Below are 21,618 nucleotides of genomic sequence, written 5' to 3' on the forward strand. Positions count from 1 at the left end.
ATGCTAAAGTGGACGCACCACTTGGGCTGTTATTAGAGTGAATGGGATGATCCTGCGCAAACAACAGAGCACTCATCTGATGTGTTTGTTTGGCTGAGGAGCAGCAACGAATATCTTGAAGTAATTTTCCTGGACTTGCTACTTCACGCGGCCTCCTGTGGGAGTCTTGTAGCAGCTATTTGATACTGTAGTACTAGGATCAGCTACTTTCTCCATTTTGTTAACCATGTTATCATGATTAGATTTGATATGTACCCTTGTCCTCTTCCTTTTACCTGATGTTGTTGTGTTTACCGGCACAATGGTGCTGAAATCTCATCTGCTGTTAACTGGTTCTGAGGTGCTTTTATTCTTAAACGATGAACAGTTATTACTCTCGCTGTACGGCTATAATGTAAGCACAGAGAGCCCAAAATCTGAGATCCTTGCACCTTGAGCTGCCTTTATTGGTATTCTACCTTCACACGTGGATAACTGAGATATGGGTTTGAAGCGTTGATTGACCTTTGAACCTGCTGTGATGTAACTTGACGGTTACAAGTTTCATGTTTGAACCATCAGCGTGAGCTCCAGTACGCTGCTTGTTCTCGCACCACGTTCCGTACTTTCGCTGGGATCATCAACCTTGAACCATCTCCATAACTCAGAGCTCTGAAGACTTTCCAGCTGTTGTAACTGCCTGAAGTTTCACGCATTTTGATGGCCATAAATTGAGGTTCAACTTGATGACCCAACTCTACTTTGTGTTCATTTTGAACTTCAAGCCACTTCTGTGCATCTCGTCAGCTTCTGGAACTGATTCAGCCCAAAACCTTGTATCAAATTCCAGTGTTAATCATCACCAGAAACTAAACTTACTGGTGCCACCTTGAGCATGGCTAATGAGGACAACTACTATTTTGTATGTGGCTTCATCATTGAGTCACTGGATCTGCTTTTTATTCTTACTTGTCTTTTTTTGTGGTTTCGAAGACAGAACTAACTGTGTCCTTTATTTTCTTTGGGACAGCTGTTTTGCTAATCAATAATACTTAAAACACTGACCTGGTTTTGATTTTACTCCAGAGTAATTATTAAATACTCCTGTTTATCTAAACTTGGTTTGAATGTTGAATTTCTTTGTCTCTTTAATTTTTACTACATTGTATTGAAATCTGTGACTTCCACTGTTTTGCTGTACCTTCGAGTGTGGCGTTACTGCTCAAGCCACGTTACCAAAAGCGAGCTAAGGACACTTTATTGAAAGAAACATTTACCTTTTCTGACCAAAGTATGGGAACAGGAACGCAGACTGCTTCCAGGAAGTAGACCATTGAGCTGGAAAGGTTACTGTCGTAGGTGGAATATGCTGATAATGTGAGCACTGTAAGGTAATCACAAACAAGGGCTACATTGAGAAATAATAGGCTTACAAGACACACCAGTGGTTATGTAGTTCGTTGTTGGTTTTCAATTTACGTTAAATTGCAGCAATTCTCCAGTTACTTTTTTCTCAGTTCATCATTTTCTATCACTCTTTGCGTTCCATCAATTAAACATGTGAGGTTTGACATAGGATGTGTTGTTAGTGTTCCTAGACCGTGTCACAAACCCTTTGTCCTCGATTTGGCGGCATGTGTTTTTTCTTCATGCTGGTCCAGGATGAGCCTTCTCCAGGCAGAAGGCGTCGTAATAGGGATAATAATTCAGACATATATGAAATTGTCAGAGCTGCAAATTGTGTTAGAAGAGAGCTGAAAATGCACCTCTGTAAAGATGATCACACCATGACACATTAACAGTCATCTCTCACTCTTAGAAACCTTCTACCCTCTAATCACACGTGACTGACTTTGCCTGGGACCATGCCTTTCAGTGATAGTCATGGTATATTTCTAAGACATACATATATATATATATATATATATATATAGTGTAACATGTTCACGCTTCATTAGCACTCATATCCCTTACAATGTTGGGTGGGGAGCTATGTTCTGCATACTGGTTCATTTGGGATTTCCTAGCTCTATGCTTAAACTTAGCAGAAGCAGTACATAGAAACCCTGCAACTCAAGGTTCATAAAATGGATGGCAAAGACTACCTTCTCTCAGTGTTTAGATGTTCTCTATCACAGCATTTCCTGGGTATGATAGACAGGGCAAGGCTGAAGACCGGCTCTCTGCACCACTCCAGGAGCATGTCACAGCAAACCAGGGTGACTTCTGGCATGAGAGTTCTGTTGTGAAGCCCGTCCAGTATTGGGGGGCACATGGAGTGTCTAGTCAGAGCCTCATCCTGTATAGGAGTAAATGGCTCAACAAGAGTGTTACCGCCTCAAGAGGGGCACAAGTCGTGTCTAGTCTGATCCTTGCTTTATACAGGTGTCAACGGCACACAAGGTGTATTGCCACTTTAAGGCGAAGTACAAGTTGTACCTAGTCTGTGCCTCACCCGATGCAGGAGTAAAGGGAACTATAAATAGTATTGTCACCTTAAAGGGACAAATGATGTGTCTAGTCTTATCCTCAGGTAGAACAGGAATTAAGGACAAAAGAAGGGAAATGCAACATTTCGGGCAAGGGCTCACAAGTTGTGTAGTCTGATCGTCATCCCGAACCGGAATTAAGGACTCAAGAAGCGAAGGGCACACTTGTGGACAGGGGCTTCCAAGCTGTGTTTAATTTGAACCTCACCCTATAGTGAAGTAAAGAGCACAACAGGGATAGTGGCACCATAAGTGGGGGGCACAAGTTGTGTCTAATCAGATCTCACCCCATACTGGAGTAAAGACCATGCTGCATATTGTGGGATCTAGCAGCCAGGTCTACAGGGTTTAGATTTCTAACCCACAGGTTGAAAGAATTAGTATAGTGCACCATCACTCAGTTAAAGTTAACTCTAGCCCGCACAACCCACTGTGCATTTCTGTAAGTGTGGGACTCGCGCTCTATGGGTTATTAACAATCCCCTAATAGGTGCAGGAACACTTTCAAGGATCATCAGAACAGGGTATGAATTGTGACATTTATTTTAAAATAGTTATTTTAAAATTCCTGAACTTAGTGCTCACAATGTTGTATGGTAACATCACAGAAGAGAACAAGCATTGGCATATCCAATAGGTCACGCCTTTGGGACCTTATAGGTGTTTAGCCATGCAGTGCACTATCGTGGGTGCTGTGCCGTCAAGGATTGAAGACCTATACAATAACTACACACTGGGTCATGCAGTCTGATTCAGGAATACATGCTTGCCTCGGGAAGCATATATGGACACATTCCAAGCCTTTTCAATGCAGACAGAAAGACACATGCCCCGATGCAAGTCAACAGCACCATAACATTTTGTGTGCAACTTCATCACTAGAGTATTGAACTGCCTGAAGAATTAGCGTATGGGGCAAAGGATGCTTAAAACAATAAGATGACAGATCTAACACCCCTCCCCTTGAAAACTATGCACCGAATTTACAAAAGCCCAATTATTTGAGCATTGCATAAACCTTGCTATATGTGAGCTCATGGACTGCCACCTTCGCTGCATTGTATTGCAGAGTGCTGTGCGCATTATTAGAAGAGTGAAGGGTGCTGTCAGTAGTATCAGAAGAGTGAAGGGTGCTGTCAGTAGTATCAGAAGGGTGTGAGGGTGCTGTTAGTAGTATTCGAATGAGGAGTGCTGTCAGTAGCATGAGAAGCGTGCTGTCAGTAGAATCAGAGGAGTTGCCTGTTTTCAGTAGTACTATAAGAGTGGTGTGCTTTCAGTAGTATTAGAAGAGTGTGAGTGCTGTCAGTAGTATTAGAAGAGTGTGAGTGCTGTCAGTAGTATTAGAAGAGTGGTGTGCTTTCAGTAGTATTAGAAGTGTGGTTTGCTTTTAGTAGTATTACAGGGGTGTGAGCATGCTGGTAGTAGTATCAGAGGAGTGGCATGCTGTTAGTAGTATTAAGAGTGTGAGAGTGATGTTAGTAGTATTAGAAGAGTGCTGTCTGTAGTATCAGAAGAGTGCTTTGCTGTCAGTTGTATTAAGAATTTGAGGGTGATGTTAGTAGTATTAGAAGAGTGCTGTCAGTAGTGTTAGAAGAGTGTTGTCAGTAGTGTTAGAAGAGTGGTGTGCCTTCAGTAGTATTAAGAGGTGTGAGAGTGATGTTAGTAGTATTAGAAGAGTGCTGTCTGTAGTATCAGAAGAGTGGCATGCTGTTAGTAGTATTAAGAGTGTGAGAGTGATGTTAGTAGTGTAGAAGAGTGCTGTCAGTAGTACTAGAAGAGTGGTGTGCTTTCAGTAGTATTAAGAGTGTAGGAGTGATGTCAGTAGTATTAGAAGAGTGCTGTCTGTAGTATCAGAAGAGTGGAATGCTGTTAGTAGTATTACAGGAGCGTGAGAGTGCTGTCTGTAGTTTCAGAAGAGTGGTTTGCTGTTAGTAGTATTACGAGTGTGAGAGTGATGCTAGTAGTATTAGAAGAGTGCTGTCAGTAGTACTAGAAGAGTGGTGTGCTTTCAGTAGTACTACAGGAGTATGAGAGTGCTGTCTGTAGTATCAGAAGAGTGGTTTGCTGTTAGTAGTATTAAAAGAGTGTGAGTGTGCCGTGCTTTCATTGGTATTAGAAGAGTGTGAAAGTGATATCAAAAGTCTAGAAGAGTGTGGGATTGCTGTCAGTAGTGTGTGATTGCCAGTCTGTGAAGGGTGCATGAGTGAGAATCTACAGATGTGAAGAAGAAGGGGTGATGTTTTTGAATAAAAATAAATGGTACCTAGTGGATACTGGGAGATAGGGAGGTGTGAAGACACCAGGTGAGCCTATAACAAAGGGCCTATAAGTTAAAAGAGGACTGGAAGGGCGGGGAATCTTACTCATGAGGGAAGGAAGGAGCTGCAATTTGCACCTCTTCTGCAGAGTACTATTCAAATATGGTGCCACAATTAACAAAATGTATTAAAATAAACACACATTAGGCCACACCGTTGTTACGGAAACCTGTGAAAAGAGATGTTAAAGTCCAGTTGGAGTGGCAGCTCAGTGGGTTAGATCAGAAAACCAAAAAACACCCTGAAGCTTCTAACAAGGAGTACAGAGAGGGCGTTCGGAAGAGTTTACGAATAAAACGTGCAGAAGTGTCACAATAAATGAAGGGGTAGTGAGAACTCTAAGAAAGTCTTTAAAACTTAAGAAACAAGAGCTTTGTAATTCTCTTTTAGTGGTATTAAAAGACACGTTTGTATTTTTAGGTACAGTTGTACAGCATTTCTTACAGAATTCTCTCTTTACGCTACCTCAAGCAAACAACCATTGGAAGAAGGCATGCATATAACTGAACTGGACCGTTGAAAAGCCAAGTTCAACTGTGTAAAAGCCATAATAAAAAAGTAGGACTAAATAGTGACAGGTGAGACTTCGTTAATTTGCCCTCCCCAGTTCATGCCATCAGTCGATTGCAACACGGAAAATAACTAATCTCAAAATGGAACATAGTTAGGATGCAATAAAGTACTGCTTTCTTTAAACACACAGGAGTCTTGCCAAAAATGAAAATATGAACTTAATCCTGACCTAAAAGGAAGCTATTCAAGGCACAATACACTAACCATATATACCAGCAACTGTAACCAGAGCCAGCATACTTTCTCCCAAGGCTATGGTGGTAACAAAGCAGGAATTCCTTGCTTCACTCACCAGCACTGCAGGAACTCCACGCTGCACTCACCAGCACTGCAGGAACTCCACGCTGCACTCACCAGCACTGCAGGAACTCCACGCTGCACTCCCCAGCACTGCAGGAACTCCACGCTGCACTCACCAGCACTGCAGGAACTCCACGCTGCACTCACCAGCACTGCAGGAACTCCACGCTGCACTCACCAGCACTGCAGGAACTCCACGCTGCACTCACCAGCACCGCAGGAACTCCATGCTGCACTCACCAGCACTGAAGGAACTCCACGCTGCACTCACCAGCACTGCAGGAACTCCATGCTGCACTCACCAGCACTGCAGGAACTCCACGCAGCACTCACCAGCACTGCAGGAACTCCACGCTGCACTCACCAGCACTGCAGGAACTCCACGCTGCACTCACCAGCACTGCAGGATCTCCATGCTGCACTCACCAGCACTACAGAAACTCCACGCTGCACACACCAGCACTGCAGGAACTCCATGCTGCGCTCACCAGCACTGCAGGAACTCCACGCTGCACTCACCAGCACTGCAGGAACTCCATGCTGCACTCACCAGCACTGCAGGAACTCCATGCTGCACTCACCAGCACAGCTGGAACTCCAAGCTGCACTCACCAGCACTGCAGGAACTCCACGCTGCACTCACCAGGACTGCAGGAACTCCATGCTGCGATCCCCAGCACTGCAGGAACTCCACGCTGCACTCACCAGGACTGCAGGAACTCCATGCTGCGCTCACCAGCACTGCAGGAACTCCATGCTGCACTCACCAGTACTGCAGGAACTCCATGCTGCACTCACCAGCACTGCAGGAACTCCATGTTGCACTCACCAGCACTGCAGGAACTCCATGCTGCCCTCACCAGCACTGCATGAACTCCATGCTGCACTCACCAGCACTGCAGGAACGCCACGCTGCACTCACCAGCACTGCAGGAACTCCACGCTGCCCTCACCAGCACTACAGGAACTCCATGCTGCACACACCAGCACTGCAGGAACTCCACGCTGCACTCACTAGCACCGCAGGAACTCCACGCTGCACTCACCAGCACTGCAGGAACTCCATGCTGCACTCACCAGAACCGCAGGAACTCCACGCTGCACTCACCAGGACTGCAGGAACTCCATGCTGCACTCACCAGCTCTACAGGAACTCCACGCTGCGCTCACCAGCACTGCAGGAACTCCATGCTGCACTCACCAGCACTGCAGGAACTCCATGCTGCGCTCACCAGCACTGCAGGAACTCCATGCTGCGCTCACCAGCACTGCAGGAACTCCATGCTGCGCTCACCAGCACTGCAGGAACTCCATGCTGTACTCACCAGCACTGTAGGAACTCCACGCTGCGCTCACCAGCACTGCAGGAACTCCACGCTGCACTCACCAGCACTGCAGGAACTCCATGCTGCGCTCACCAGCACTGCAGGAACTCCACGCTGCGCTCACCAGCACTGCAGGAACTCCACGCTGCACTCACCAGCACTGCAGGAACTCCATACTGCACTCACCAGCACTGCAGGACCTCCAAGCTGCACTCACCAGCACTGCAGGAACTCCTTGCTGCACTCACCAGCACTGCAGGAACTCCATGCTGCCCTCACCAGCACTGCAGGAACTCCATGCTGCCCTCACCAGCACTGCAGGAACTCCACGCTGCACTCACCAGCACTGCAGGAACTCCACGCTGCACTCACCAGCACTGCAGGAACTCCACGCTGCCCTCACCAGCACTACAGGAACTCCATGCTGCACTCACCAGCACTGCAGGAACTCTATGCTGCCATCACCAGCACTGCAGGAACTCCAAGCTGCACTCACCAGCACTGCAGGAACTCCATGCTGCACTCACCAGCACCGCAGGAACTCCACGCTGCACTCACCAGCACCGCAGGAACTACATACTGCACTCACCAGGAGAGCAAGAACTCCATGCTGCACTCACCAGCACTACAGGAACTCCACGCTGCACACACCAGCACTGCAGGAACTCCATGCTGCGCTCACCAGCACTGCAGGAACTCCATGCTGCACTCACCAGGACTGCAGGAACTCCACGCTGCACTCACCAGCACTGATGGAACTCCAAGCTGCACTCACCAGCACTGCAGGAACTCCACGCTGCACTCACCAGGACTGCAGGTACTCCATGCTGCACTCACCAGCACTGCAGGAACTCCACCCTGCACTCACCAGCACTGCAGGAACTCCATGCTGCGCTCACCAGCACTGCAGGTACTCCATGCTGCGCTCACCAGCACTGCAGGAACTCCACGCTGCACTCACCAGCACTGCAGGAACTCCACGCTGCACTCACCAGCACCGCAGGAACTCCACGCTGCACTCACCAGCACTGCAGGAACTCCACGCTGCACTCACCAGCACCGCAGGAACTCCATACTGCACTCACCAGCACTGCAGGAACTCCACGCTGCACTCACCAGCACTGCAGGAACTCCATACTGCACTCACCAGCACTGCATGAACTCCAAGCTGCACTCACCAGCACTGCAGGAACTCCACGCTGCACTCACCAGCACTGCAGGAACTCCATACTGCACTCACCAGCACTGCATGAACTCCATGCTGCACTCACCAGCACTGCATGAACTCCATGCTGCACTCACCAGCACTGCAGGAACTCCAAGCTGCACTCACCAGCACTGCAGGAACTCCTTGCTGCACTCACCAGCACTGCAGGAACTCCTTGCTGCACTCACCAGCACTGCAGGAACTCCATGCTGCACTCACCAGCACTGCAGGAACTCCATGCTGCCCTCACCAGCACTGCATGAACTCCATGCTGCACTCACCAGCACTGCAGGAACTCCACACTGCACTCACCAGCACTGCAGGAACTCCACGCTGCACTCACCAGCACTGCAGGAACTCCACGCTGCACTCACCAGCACCGCAGGAACTCCACGCTGCCCTCACCAGCACTGCAGGAACTCCATGCTGCACACACCAGCACCGCAGGAACTCCACGCTGCACTCACCAGCACTGCAGGAACTCCATGCCGCCCTCACCAGCACTGCAGGAACTCCAAGCTGCACTCACCAGCACTGCAGAAACTCCATGCTGCACTCACCAGCACCGCAGGAACTCCACGCTGCACTCACCAGCACCGCAGGAACTCCATACTGCACTCACCAGCACTACAGGAACTCCACGCTGCACACACCAGCACTGCAGGAACTCCATGCTGCGCTCACCAGCACTGCAGGAACTCCATGCTGCACTCACCAGCACTGCAGGAACTCCATGCTGCACTCACCAGCACTGCTGAAACTTCAAGCTGCACTCACCAGCACTGCAGGAACTCCACGCTGCACTCACCAGGACTGCAGGAACTCCATGCTGCGCTCCCCAGCCCTGCAGGAACTCCACGCTGCACTCACCAGGGCTGCAGGAACTCCATGCTGCGCTCACCAGCACTGCAGGAACTCCATGCTGCACACCCCAGCACTGCAGGAACTCCATGCTGCACTCACCAGCACTGCAGGAACTCCATGCTGCACTCACCAGCACTGCAGGAACTCCACCCTGCACTCACCAGCACTGCAGGAACTCCATGCTGCGCTCACCAGCACTGCAGGAACTCCACGCTGCACACACCAGCACTGCAGGTACTCCATGCTGCGCTCACCAGCACTGCAGGAACTCCACGCTGCACTCACCAGCACTGCAGGAACTCCACGCTGCACTCACCAGCACCGCAGGAACTCCATACTGCACTCACCAGCACTGCAGGAACTCCATGCTGCACTCACCAGCACTGCAGGAACTCCATTGTGCACTCACCAGCACTGCAGGAACTCCACGCTGCACTCACCAGCACTGCAGGAACTCCACCCTGCACTCACCAGCACTGCATGAACTCCAAGCTGCACTCACCAGCACTGCATGAACTCCATGCTGCACTCACCAGCACTGCAGGAACTCCAAGCTGCACTCACCAGCACTGCAGGAACTCCTTGCTGCACTCACCAGCACTGCAGGAACTCCATGCTGCACTCACCAGCACTACAGGAACTCCATGCTGCCCTCACCAGCACTGCAGGAACTCCACGCTGCACTCACCAGCACTGCAGGAACTCCACGCTGCACTCACCAGCACTGCAGGAACTCCACGCTGCCTTCACCAGCACTACAGGAACTCCATGCTGCACACACCAGCACTGCAGGAACTACACACTGCACTCACTAGCACCGCAGGAACTCCACGCTGCACTCACCAGCACTGCAGGAACTCCATGCTGCCCTCACCAGCACTGCAGGAACTCCAAGCTGCACTCACCAGCACTGCAGAAACTCCATGCTGCACTCACCAGCACCGCAGGAACTCCACGCTGCACTCACCAGAACCGCAGGAACTCCATACTGCACTCACCAGGACAGCAGGAACTCCATGCTGCACTCGCCAGCACTGCAGGAACTCCACGCTGCACACACCAGCACTGCAGGAACTCCATGCTGCGCTCCCCAGCACTGCAGGAACTCCATGCTGCACTCACCAGCACTGCAGGAACTCCATGCTGCACTCACCAGCACTGCTGAAACTCCAAGCTGCACTCACCAGCACTGCAGGAACTCCACGCTGCACTCACCAGCAGTGCAGGAACTCCATGCTGCGCTCCCCAGCACTGCAGGAACTCCACGCTGCACTCACCAGCACTGCAGGAACTCCATGCTGCGCTCACCAGCACTGCAGGAACTCCATGCTGCACATACCAGCACTGCAGGAACTCCATGCTGCACTCACCAGCACTGCAGGAACTCCACCCTGCACTCACCAGCACTGCAGGAACTCCACGCTGCGCTCACCAGCACTACAGGAACTCCACGCTGCACACACCAGCACTGCAGGTACTCCACGCTGCGCTCACCAGCACTGCAGGAACTCCATGCTGCACTCACCAGCTATGCATTAACTCCATGCTGCACTCACCAGCACTGCATGAACTCCATGCTGCACTCACCAGCACTGCAGGAAGTCCATGCTGCGCTCACCAGCACTGCAGGAACTCCACGCTGCACACACCAGCACTGCAGATACTCCATGCTGCGCTCACCAGCACTGCAGGAACTCCATGCTGCACTCACCAGCACTGCAGGAACTCCACGCTGCACTCACCAGGACTGCAGGAACTCCACGCTGCGCTCACCAGCACTGCAGGAACTCCATGCTGCACACACCAGCACTGCAGGAACTACACGCTGCACTCACTAGCACCGCAGGAACTCCACGCTGCACTCACCAGCACTGCAGGAACTCCATGCTGCCCTCACCAGCACTGCAGGAACTCCAAGCTGCACTCACCAGCACTGCAGAAACTCCATGCTGCACTCACCAGCACCGCAGGAACTCCACGCTGCACTCACCAGCACCGCAGGAACTCCATACTGCACTCACCAGGACAGCAGGAACTCCACGCTGCACTCGCCAGCACTGCAGGAACTCCACGCTGCACACACCAGCACTGCAGGAACTCCATGCTGCGCTCCCCAGCACTGCAGGAACTCCATGCTGCACTCACCAGCACTGCAGGAACTCCATGCTGCACTCACCAGCACTGCTGAAACTCCAAGCTGCACTCACCAGCACTGCAGGAACTCCACGCTGCACTCACCAGCACTGCAGGAACTCCATGCTGCGCTCCCCAGCACTGCAGGAACTCCACGCTGCACTCACCAGGACTGCAGGAACTCCATGCTGCGCTCACCAGCACTGCAGGAACTCCATGCTGCACATACCAGCACTGCAGGAACTCCATGCTGCACTCACCAGCACTGCAGGAACTCCACCCTGCACTCACCAGCACTGCAGGAACTCCACGCTGCGCTCACCAGCACTACAGGAACTCCACGCTGCACACACCAGCACTGCAGGTACTCCACGCTGCGCTCACCAGCACTGCAGGAACTCCATGCTGCACTCACCAGCAATGCATGAACTCCATGCTGCACTCACCAGCACTGCAGATAGATGAACGTGCAATTGCACTGCCCTCAACTAAAGGGGCATGCTGAATGCCCTGCTGTGGTAATACATATTTCAGTCCCTCATGTGTGTTGAACCAGAGAAGGCTACGGGTTTAATTAGGGGAAACTAAGAGACAATGCAAACATTGTTTATCGCAAACTTTCATTGAGCTGAAGCCTCGCAATCAGGCAGAATATCCAAGCCCCCTCCCCTATAAAAGAAATGAAAACGCAAAGCACAAAGTAGTGATTCAACTGTTTGCTTGTGGACAGGCACCCCTTCTACTGCAAGGAAAGAATCTACCGCTGTTTCAAGACCAATCAGAGTAAAACATAAATTCACTTCTGTAAATACAGACAACACAGGTTCCGGTTCTCAGCTGACAATGCAACACTTGTAATGTAATGTAATGTATGTATACTTGTAAAGCGCACTGTTACCTCGTTACGTGGTGTCCTGGCGCTGTATACCGCTGGGGAACCCGTCCTGGCTTTCCCTGTGAGAGGGCACCCCAAGGTGAAGCCAGGCATCCCCGGCGTTGCTGGGGCCGTTGTGGAGATTAAGCAAGCTATTGCCCAGAGTTGCAGAGTGGGACCCATGGTTAGCGTAGGCACCTAAGCGAGAATTATCGAGTCCGCGGACATTGACCCAAGACCCTGCCGCGTCGGGAATTGAACCCTGGTCCCAGGCCGACCTCTGCTTCAGGGTCTTCCGCTTCTAACCGGTGAGCCACACTTCTCCAGACTTCAGACTTGGTTCTCTTCCATGGGATACTCATCAAAGTCATAAGCACTGAATAGTCCCGCCCACGTGCGGGACCCCAGAGCAATAGCCAATAATATGCATATATCTACATATATATATAAATACATATAAAAACACATAAAATACCCATATATATATATATATATAGATAATATGCATATACATATACATATGCAGCCTGAAATACACCATACTAGGCTCAAAAACTGCCATTATTGCATGTAAAACTTTTACATTTGCTAAATAAAGACATATACATTACATTATATGATAATGTAAAGAAGAAATACTGCCCTGGGTTTCTTTGAAACACACAACCTTTATTTTCAAAGGTAAAAACAGGCAGGATCATAGAGGCAGATATAGCCTAGATAGGCTGCGTAGTAACAACTGAAAAACTTGGCGCCGTGCCTTTAAGACCTCCATGAGCCTCCAGGCTCCCATCATGCACCACAGGTGACAGTTAGGTCAGTTCTTTTGGACGGTGTATAACAGTGTGATAACAGCATGGGTAACATGTAGAATAGACAGTCCTGGTATTCGCCCGGGGAGGAGGGTGGGTTGCTTATGACTTTGATGAGTATACCCCTGGAAGAGAACTAGGATTACAGGCAAGTAACTTATCCTTCTCTTCCAGGGGATACTCATCAATAGTCATAAGCACTGAATAGAATAGCAAGCCCATCCCATACCCTGCGGACGAATACCAGACTCTCTAAACGGTATACTAATAAATATTACCCAAACAAATTCCTCAGGGATGCTTGACCAACCTGAGCATCCGCCTGAGTATCAGAATCAAGGCAGTAATGGCGTGCAAAGGTATGAACCGAACGCCATGTAGCTGCCTTACAAATTTCATGAATTGGAAAAATTTTAAGCATTGCAATCATAGCAGCTTTTCCTCTAGTGGAATGCGCTCTCGGCTTGCCCGGGAGATGCTTCCGTGCCAACTGATAAGATAACATAATACATGACACAATCCATCTAGAACTGAACCTCTTAGATGCAGGCAAGCCTGTATTCAGAGGCACGTAGTTCACAAATAAATGATCAGACTTTCGAACACTCTTGGTTTTATCAAGATAAAATTTCAGAACTATTTTTAAATCCAAAGAGTGTAGAGCTTTCTCAGCTGGAGTGTTCGGGTTAGCAAAGAACGTAGGCAGTGTAACTGACTGGTTAATGTGAAAATCTGGGACTACCTTAGGAAGGAATCTCGGATGAGTCCAAAGCACCACTCTATTCGCATGGAAAACGAGATAAGGTTCTGTAGAACAAAAAGCCTGAAACTCGCTCACCCTGCGCGCAGAAGTGATAGCTACTAGGAAGGACACCTTCCACAACAGATTTTGAAGGGACGCCTTATGAATAGGTTCGAATGGAGGACCCATCAATTTGGACAAAACCACATTAAGCTCCCAAGGAGGAGAGGGAGCCCTCACAGGAGGATAAACCTTCTTGAGACCCTCCAGAAAATCGTTCACAACTGGCATTTGAAAAAAAGAAACCTGAGTGGGGGACTTTCGATATGCTGTTATTGCTACCAGATGGACCTTTATGGAAGAATACTGTAACCCTGCTTTGGCCAAAGAAAGTAAGTATGGTAACAGTACCTGTTCTTGACCTCGAATAGGGTCATGACCTGCAGCAGTGCACCACATGCAAAAACGCTTCCACTTGAAAGCGTACGACTTTCTTGTAGAAGCTCTCCTCGCCTCTCTTAAAATGTGCATACAATCCTGCGAGAGGCCTGGGGGATTCCAAAAATCTCGAAGTATACCCCGCTAACATCTAAGCATATTTTCCCTGCCATTTTTAGGGATCATATTATGGTAAAATGGTCTAAACAAGGGATTAACTGTATTAATGATCTATGGCATAATGATGAGATGATGTCTTTTCAGAATTTACAAGCTAAGTTTAATATCCCAAATTTTGAGTACTTTAAATATTTTCAATTACATAGCTACTTTAAAACTCTATCATCTGCCGAACGCGCAGGTCTTCAGAAGATTCACCTCATCGAATCTTTATATATCAAAAGAAAGATACGCTTTTTTTATAATCTGCTGATCTCAGTCTGTCCGGATGATTTAATATTAGTACAAGAGCGGTGGGTGTCAAATCTGGGGGTAACTAACGTGTTGATTGAAGACTCCATTCTGATGGCTAATTCTATCCTTCTCACGGGTAGATCCCAAACTCAACATTACATGGCCGTTTTTGATTTATATCATACCCCGGCAAAAATCACCAAATGGGGAGCATCCCCACCTATAGCTTGCAAGAGGTGTTTGTTGGAGGTGGCAGATGCAACACACATGTTTTTTCTATGTCCAAAACTATCACATATCTTTTCTGAAATACAACTTTTTTTGTCTTTAATGTTTGGGAGATCCGTAAATTTGACTGCAGAGCTGGTATTGATAGGGGTATCTTCTGAAAATATATCAGATGTTGAGAAAAAGCTGACATTTATTTGCATGTCTATCTATCGTGCCTGCATTACTCAAGAGTGGATTAACCCAGACCCTCCATTATGTTATACCTGGAGGGCTTGGCTGCTAGCTAAATACAATCTCAAACATGCCATTTATGCTTTGAAAGGACGCAGGAAAAGACTTTTGGGGGAGAAAATCTGGGCCCCAGTACAGCAATGGATTCAGGGGGAACTAGAGGGGTAGAATGTCTGTTTTTGTTAGGCTAATGATTTATTGCCCTATAATATTATGTATTTGTGCCATGAGCATCTTTGGAACTGTAATGTCCATTCCTGTAAATTTTGTTTCTATGGTTTCTTTTTGTTGGTTTTGTGATCCTATAAACATGTAATGAATTGACTTGCTTGCAATAAAAAACGGGGGAAAAAAAAAGCGGCAGCAACTGGAACTAGGAAAGGCCTTTGAGCCTGCAGGGGAGCGGGTGAAAACACTGCAGGAGAGAGAGGTAGGTGAGGTAGGGTGGGGGAGGGTAAATTTTTTTCAAGCACTCATGCTTGCGGGACCGAGGAGCAGCGCGCACGGCCATGCTAATTGAAAACAGATGCACGCTCTCGCAAGGTGGATGCCACCACAAGCACTAGTGTGCTTGGAAGGGAGCTGACCGATTTCTAAAGGTCATTTCCCAGCCCCTTGATTTGGAATAAAGGTAGGAGTTGTGCCAATGCACCTCAGATTATCCTGACTGAAACTTATGAAACGAAACTCTGGACCCTTCGACATCCCACTCGACATGGAAGACTGCAGAATCTCCCTTGTGGTCAAGGAGTGACCACCCTGTGCAAACAAGCACCATCCAGCACCTCGACGTTTGCTTTGTTGCAGTTCCCGCCGGAACTGGAGCGACAGAGATCGACAAGACCCAGCGTGCCTGCCTTCTAACAGCCCGATCCACAGTCCCTGCAGAGCTGAGACCCGTGGAGCCGACCTGAAGCGTGGGGCCAGCCATCTTGGAAAAACTACGAAACGCTGACCTGAAGAATCCGAGGCTCCCTCGAAGCTGTGCTTTGGAGTTTGAGAAGCTCCAGCCCCGAGCAGCTTTTGCATTGAAGCTCACCCCTCCACACTCATCGAGTACTGCGTGGGGCCCTTTTGCATTTTCCTGCTCGACGCATTGGTCCGGTCACTTGCCCGTTGGCTAGTGGCCCCAGTACCGACGAACCTTTGAATTTTCTCTGCTAGTCTGGTTGCTCCAGACTGGCCCTCGCTCCCCTGAAAAGGAGCACCCGCTCAGACCTTGCTGGTCCGAGTAAGAAGCGATCTTTGAATCCTGCGTGGGTTGCATTTGCCAAGGCCTGTTGACTCCGATCTTGAAGCCGACACGGCCGACAGCGAGAGCCTTTGTGGGACAGCTCGTGATTCACTCCAGGACATCCTCGGTGCCCCAGAGACCACGTGGCAGCGGAGACCAGCTTCACGACAAGCACCTGATTGCGCCTGACATTGCCTGGTTCCTTCCTGGTCACTGGCTAGTGACCCAGACTCTGTCCCCTCTGCTTTCAGGAACTCTACATCTTCGATCCACCCTTAGATCACACCGGACACTTCTCTTCTGGACGCCTGCAGCATTTTCATCTCCAGGCACCATAGATCTTCGTGACGAAACCCGACACATCTTTGGACCTGTGCACCCGCTTCCTGTGGGTGAGGTAACTCTTGAACACCGGTGCTCCTGTAGTGGTTTACACCTCTAGTGTCTAAGTCTAAAGTTTTGTCCTTCTAGTCCAGTCGGAAGACTCTTAAAACTGTAACTCGATAACTTTTACGCACCATTGACTTTGCTTTGGTGCATGCGTGTGCTTTCTGCACTGCACCCGAATCCCGCGGGCTACTCCCGTCCTAACTGCTGCTAGTCCAGTGTAGTCCCAGCGATTCTCAAGGCCCTAGGCCTTACCCCTGATCGATTAGTGATTGTTATACCACTTTTTTGATATATGGTTTGAGTGGCCACCGGCCTCATCCATAATTGTGCAACTTGTATATGTTATACTGTGCTTTTGTTTAAACGCTTGTGCTTCATTGCTCATAAAGAGTATAGGGGATTATTCTGAGAATAAATACATATATTTTTATAATATATAACTTGTGTGGTGTCCTTTCATTTGATATTACAGGATTGCATATGGTAAAACAGCTGGCATCACATGTCCTCTTGAGTTAAGCCTTTAGGCTGCTTAGTCCATGCTACCTCTAGGATAGATTGTCTTTAAGGTTGAGTTACGACCACCACCATAAGGGATTGTTTGGACTGATATAAGGTGCCCCCAGAATTGGAGACATCATACATCAGGCCAACGTCTCACACTGTCTCCCTCTCTCTATCTCTCCCCCTCTCTCTCTGTCTTCCTCTGTCTCACTCACTCACTCTGTCTGTCTCCCGCCCTGTCTCTATCTCTCCCTTCCTCTCTCTGTCTTCCTCCCTCTTGCTCTCTCTGTCTCCCTCTGTCTCCCTCTGTCTCCCTCCCTCTGTCTCCCTCCTTCTGTCACCCTCCTCCCTCTGTCTCCCTCTCTCTCTGTCTCCCTCCCTCTATCTCTCTGTCTCCCGCTCTCTCTGTCTCCCTCTGTCTCCATCTCCCTCGGTCTGTCTCTGTCTCCCTCCCTTTGTCTCCCTCTGTCTGTCTCCCTCTGTCTATCTCCCTCTGTCTGTCTCCCTCTCTGTCTCCTTCTCCCTCCCCTGACTCCCTCCCTCAGTCTCCCTCTCCCTCCCTCTGTCTGTCTGTCTCTGTCTGCCGCCCTCTGTCACCTTCTCTCTGTCTCCCTCTCTCTGTCTCCCTCTCTCTGTCTCCCTCTCTCCTTCCCTCTCTCTGTCTCCCACTGTCTGTCTCCATAACCTGCTCCCTCTCCCTCCCGCTCTCTATCTCTCTCTCTCTCTCTCTCTCTCTCTCTCTCTCCCTCTCTCTGTTCCCTCTGTCTGTCTCCTTCACTGTCTCCCTCTTCCTCTCTCAGACTCCCCCTGACTCCCTCCCGCTGTCTCCCTCTGCCTCCCTCTCTCTCTCTCTCTCCCTCTTCCTCCCTCTGTCTCCCTCCATCTCCCTCTCCATCTCTCTGTCTGTCCCTGCCTCTATCTGCCTGTCCCTGTCTCTTTCTGTCCCTGTTTCTGCCTCTATCTGTCTGTCTGTCCCTGTCTTCGTCCCTATGTCTCACTCTCCATCTCTGTCTCTGTCTGTCTCTGCCTCTATATGTCTCTGTCTGTCTCTGTCTGTCTCTGCCTCTATCTGTCTGTCTCTGTCTCTGTCTGTCTCTGCCTCTATCTGTCCCTGCCTCTCTCTCTGTCTCTCTCTCTTTGTCTCTATCACGGTCTGTCTCTGTCTGTCTCTACCTCTATATGTCTATGCCAGTCTGGCCCTGTATCTGCCTCTATCTAGCTCTGTCTGCCCCTGTCTCTATCTGTGTGAGAAGTTGGTCTGATGTATGATGTCCACAATTCTGTGGGCACCTTGTATCAGTCCAAACAATCTTTTATGGTGGTGGTTGTAAGTCACCTTATAGACAAGCTATCCTAGGAGTAGCATGGACTAAGCAGTCTTAGGCTTAACTCAAGAGGGCATGTGAAGCCAGCAGTTTTACCATATGCAATCCTGTAATATCAAATGAAAGGACACCACACAAGTTATATATTATAAAAATATATGTATTTATTACTAGAATAATCCTCTGTACTCTTTATGAGTCAAGAGGCACAAGCGTTTAAACAAAAGCATAGTTAAACATACACAAGTTGCACAATTATGGATAGGGCCGGTGGCCACTCAAACCATATACTAAATAAGTGGTATAAGTATCACTTTACGAACAATGGTAAGGCCTAGGGCCTTGGGAATCGCTTGGACTACACTGGACTAACAGCAGTTAGGACGAGAGTAGCCCGCGGGATTCGGGTGCAGCGCTAAAAGCACACGCATGCACCAATGCAAACTCAATGGTGCGTAAAAGTTACAAAGTTACTGTTTTGGAAGTCTTCCGACTGGAATAGAATTAAGCCAGTTTAAACTAGGACACTAGAGGTGTAAACCACTACAGGTGCACCGATGTTAGATCGTTACCTCACCCACAGGAAGCGGGTGCATAGGTGCCAAAGTGTGTCGGGTTTCGTCGTGGAGTTCTATGGAGCCTGGAGATGAAGATGATGCTGGCGGCCAGGAGAGAAGAATCCGGTTGGATCCAAGGGTGGATCGAAGATGTAGAGTACCTGAAAGCAGAGGGGACAGAGTCTGGGTCACTAGCCAGTGACCAGGATGGAACCAGTAAGGAACCAGGCGATGTCGGGCGCAATCGGGTGGTTGACGGTAAGCTTGACTCCGCTGCCACGTGGACTCTGGGGCATCGAGGATGACCAGGAGTGGATCACGAGCTGTCCCACGAGTCAACAGGCCTTGGCAAAGGCAACCTACGCAGGATTGGAAGATCGCTTCTTACTCAGACCAGCAAGGTCAGAGAGGTTGCTCCTTTTCAGGGGAGCGAGGGCCAGTCTGGAGCAACCAGACTAGCAGAGTAGTTTCAAAGGTTCGTCGGTGCTGGGGCCACTAGCCAACGGGCAAGCGACCGGACCAACGCTTCGAGCAGGAAAATGCAAAAGGGCCCCACGCAGCACTCGGTGAGTGTGGAGGGGTGATCTGCTCGGGGCTGGGGCTTCTCAAACCCCAATGCACAGCTTCGAGGGTGCCTCGGGAGCTGCACGGTCAGCACTTCGGAGTCTTTTCAAGATGGCCGCCCCCACGCTTCACGTCGCCTCCACGGGTCTCAGATTCGCTGGCCTTGGATGCACCTATGCCCTGGGTACCTATAGTACACTGTACAGGGGTTGATAAGGTGTCCAGTATCAAATTGGTGGTGTACCTAACGTACTTGTATGTGAATTTAGAGAGAAAACAGCAGGCTGTGGGTCTGATTAGCAGGCCCACAGCCACACTATGTCGAAAACCAGTGAAGCAAAAAGCAAAAATTGGGGTGACCATAGGAAAGCAGACCCTACTCTCCTACAATCTGTCTCTGCCTCTATCTGTCTCTGCCTCTATCTGTCTCTGTCTCTATCTGTCTCTGCCTCTATCTGTCTCTATCTGTCTCTATCTGTCTGTCTGCCCCTGTTTTTGTCTCTCTCTGTCTATCTCCGGCTCTCACTCCCTGCTGTCCCTCCGTCACCTCACCCGGCTCTCACTCCCTGCTGCCCTCTGTCACCTCACCCTGCGTGTGTGTCAGCCCGGCTGAGACAGCTTCCTAAGCACACACACAGCCACGCCTGAGTACTTCACAAGTCTTTAAAAGACCATTTACTTGTTAATGAGGCTTTGTTGGGTTTCACCTCTTAGGGCCCTGCATCTCCACTCTGACTATCAGCGCTGGAATCGCCCGGCCCCCCCAGAGCACAGTCTCTCAGAGTCCGCGCTGCTGCAACCGGCGGTGTTTGCTGACACTCTAAAAATTAAAAAAACACAGGTACGATGTCTGCAAGGTTTGTGGGCCGTTGACGGCCCGCGGACCGTACTTTAAGTACCCGTGATTTAACTGGACTATACTGGTTGGCCGCAAAATATGTCACCTATGTAAAAAGCCCCTGAGCATTTACGTCCTCATTAGCACAAGTGTTAATTTCTAAAAAATTGAGCTGTAGATATCGAGAGGATGTACTGGACTTGTGCCACCCAATAGGCTAACAATTAAGGCTCAAGGGTGGTTAGACATGGATACCACTTTTACAAGTTCTGTAAAAGACGATAAGATATTGACTGTGAACTTCAGCTCAGCCGGACGACCGAAAACGGAAACTGTGGCTAAAATGGAACCGGCGCTGCTCTTGTTTTAGGACCTCAAACCTTCTACAAAAATAAAAAAGGGTAAAGCAAGTGGGTAAAATAATAATTGTAATAATAATAATACAATTTTGAAGGGGAACAGTCAGATTCAGTGTTTACGACATGCCTGTGATAACTTCTAAACTAAGCAGTCACTGAATGAGGTTTTGCATAAGCTTCATCATCATGGATTCATGACACATTTAGTGAACAGAAGAATAGACTAGAAGTGTGCATTTGATGGAATCAGAGTTCATTACGTGTTGTGTGTTTAATAACACATATTTTCATGCCAAAATGAAAGGGTCTCTTCATTTGAAGACACAGGACCACGCCGGGTGCAGTAAGGGTGCTACCACCTTACGGGGGCATGTACGGTGTCTATAGCCTGACCCTCACCTCGTACAGGAGTAAGGGGCTCAAAGAATAGTATTGCCACCTTAAGGGGGGTGCACAATTTGATCCTCACCCCTTGCAGGCACCAAGGGTACAATAAGGGCACAGCCACCTTCAGTGGGCCCACCCTGTACTCCAAAGGTGCATGATGTATGTAATCTGTTCCTGCTCATGTGCAGAGGTAAAAGGCACAATGAAGATATCGCCACCTTGGGGGGGCACAGTGCGTCTGGTTCTTTAAATCCTCATGAGCGCAATCTTACAATACGCTGGGACGCTGCAAGATGGTGGAAGAAAGAGAACAACAAAGGCCAAACCCCGGATCTGGCTCCCATAGCAACTGGAAGGACCAGTCCTGCCCCCTGTGAATAGTAAGAATCTACAAATGTTCACAAGTGAAAGATTGTGAGAATTTGCACATTCTATCCTGGGAGTTTGGGAGGGGTTAGCACACCCACAGCACAAGGGAACCAGAGGAATTATATCTCAAGGATGAAATGTGAGAGAAACAGCACCTTTGC

General features: G+C 49.3%; 1 protein-coding gene across 3 annotated transcripts in view; it reads left to right on the forward strand.

Annotated features, from left to right (window-relative positions):
• Window positions 1-21,618, forward strand: part of LOC144756937 (uncharacterized) — a 120,769-nt gene that overhangs the window by 46,034 nt on the left and 53,117 nt on the right. Inside the window, exon 5 of one of the 3 annotated variants that reach the window (XR_013595592.1) lies at window positions 5,207-5,283. The exons of the other annotated variants lie outside the window; for them this stretch is intronic. The gene's annotated coding sequence lies outside the window, so the exon portion shown is untranslated. Of the gene's footprint in view, window positions 1-5,206; window positions 5,284-21,618 lie in introns of those variants that run through there. 3 annotated transcript variants of the gene reach the window in all.

This window comes from Lissotriton helveticus, chromosome 1_1 (genome assembly GCF_964261635.1).
Source record: "Lissotriton helveticus chromosome 1_1, aLisHel1.1, whole genome shotgun sequence".
Taxonomy (NCBI): domain Eukaryota; kingdom Metazoa; phylum Chordata; class Amphibia; order Caudata; family Salamandridae; genus Lissotriton; species Lissotriton helveticus.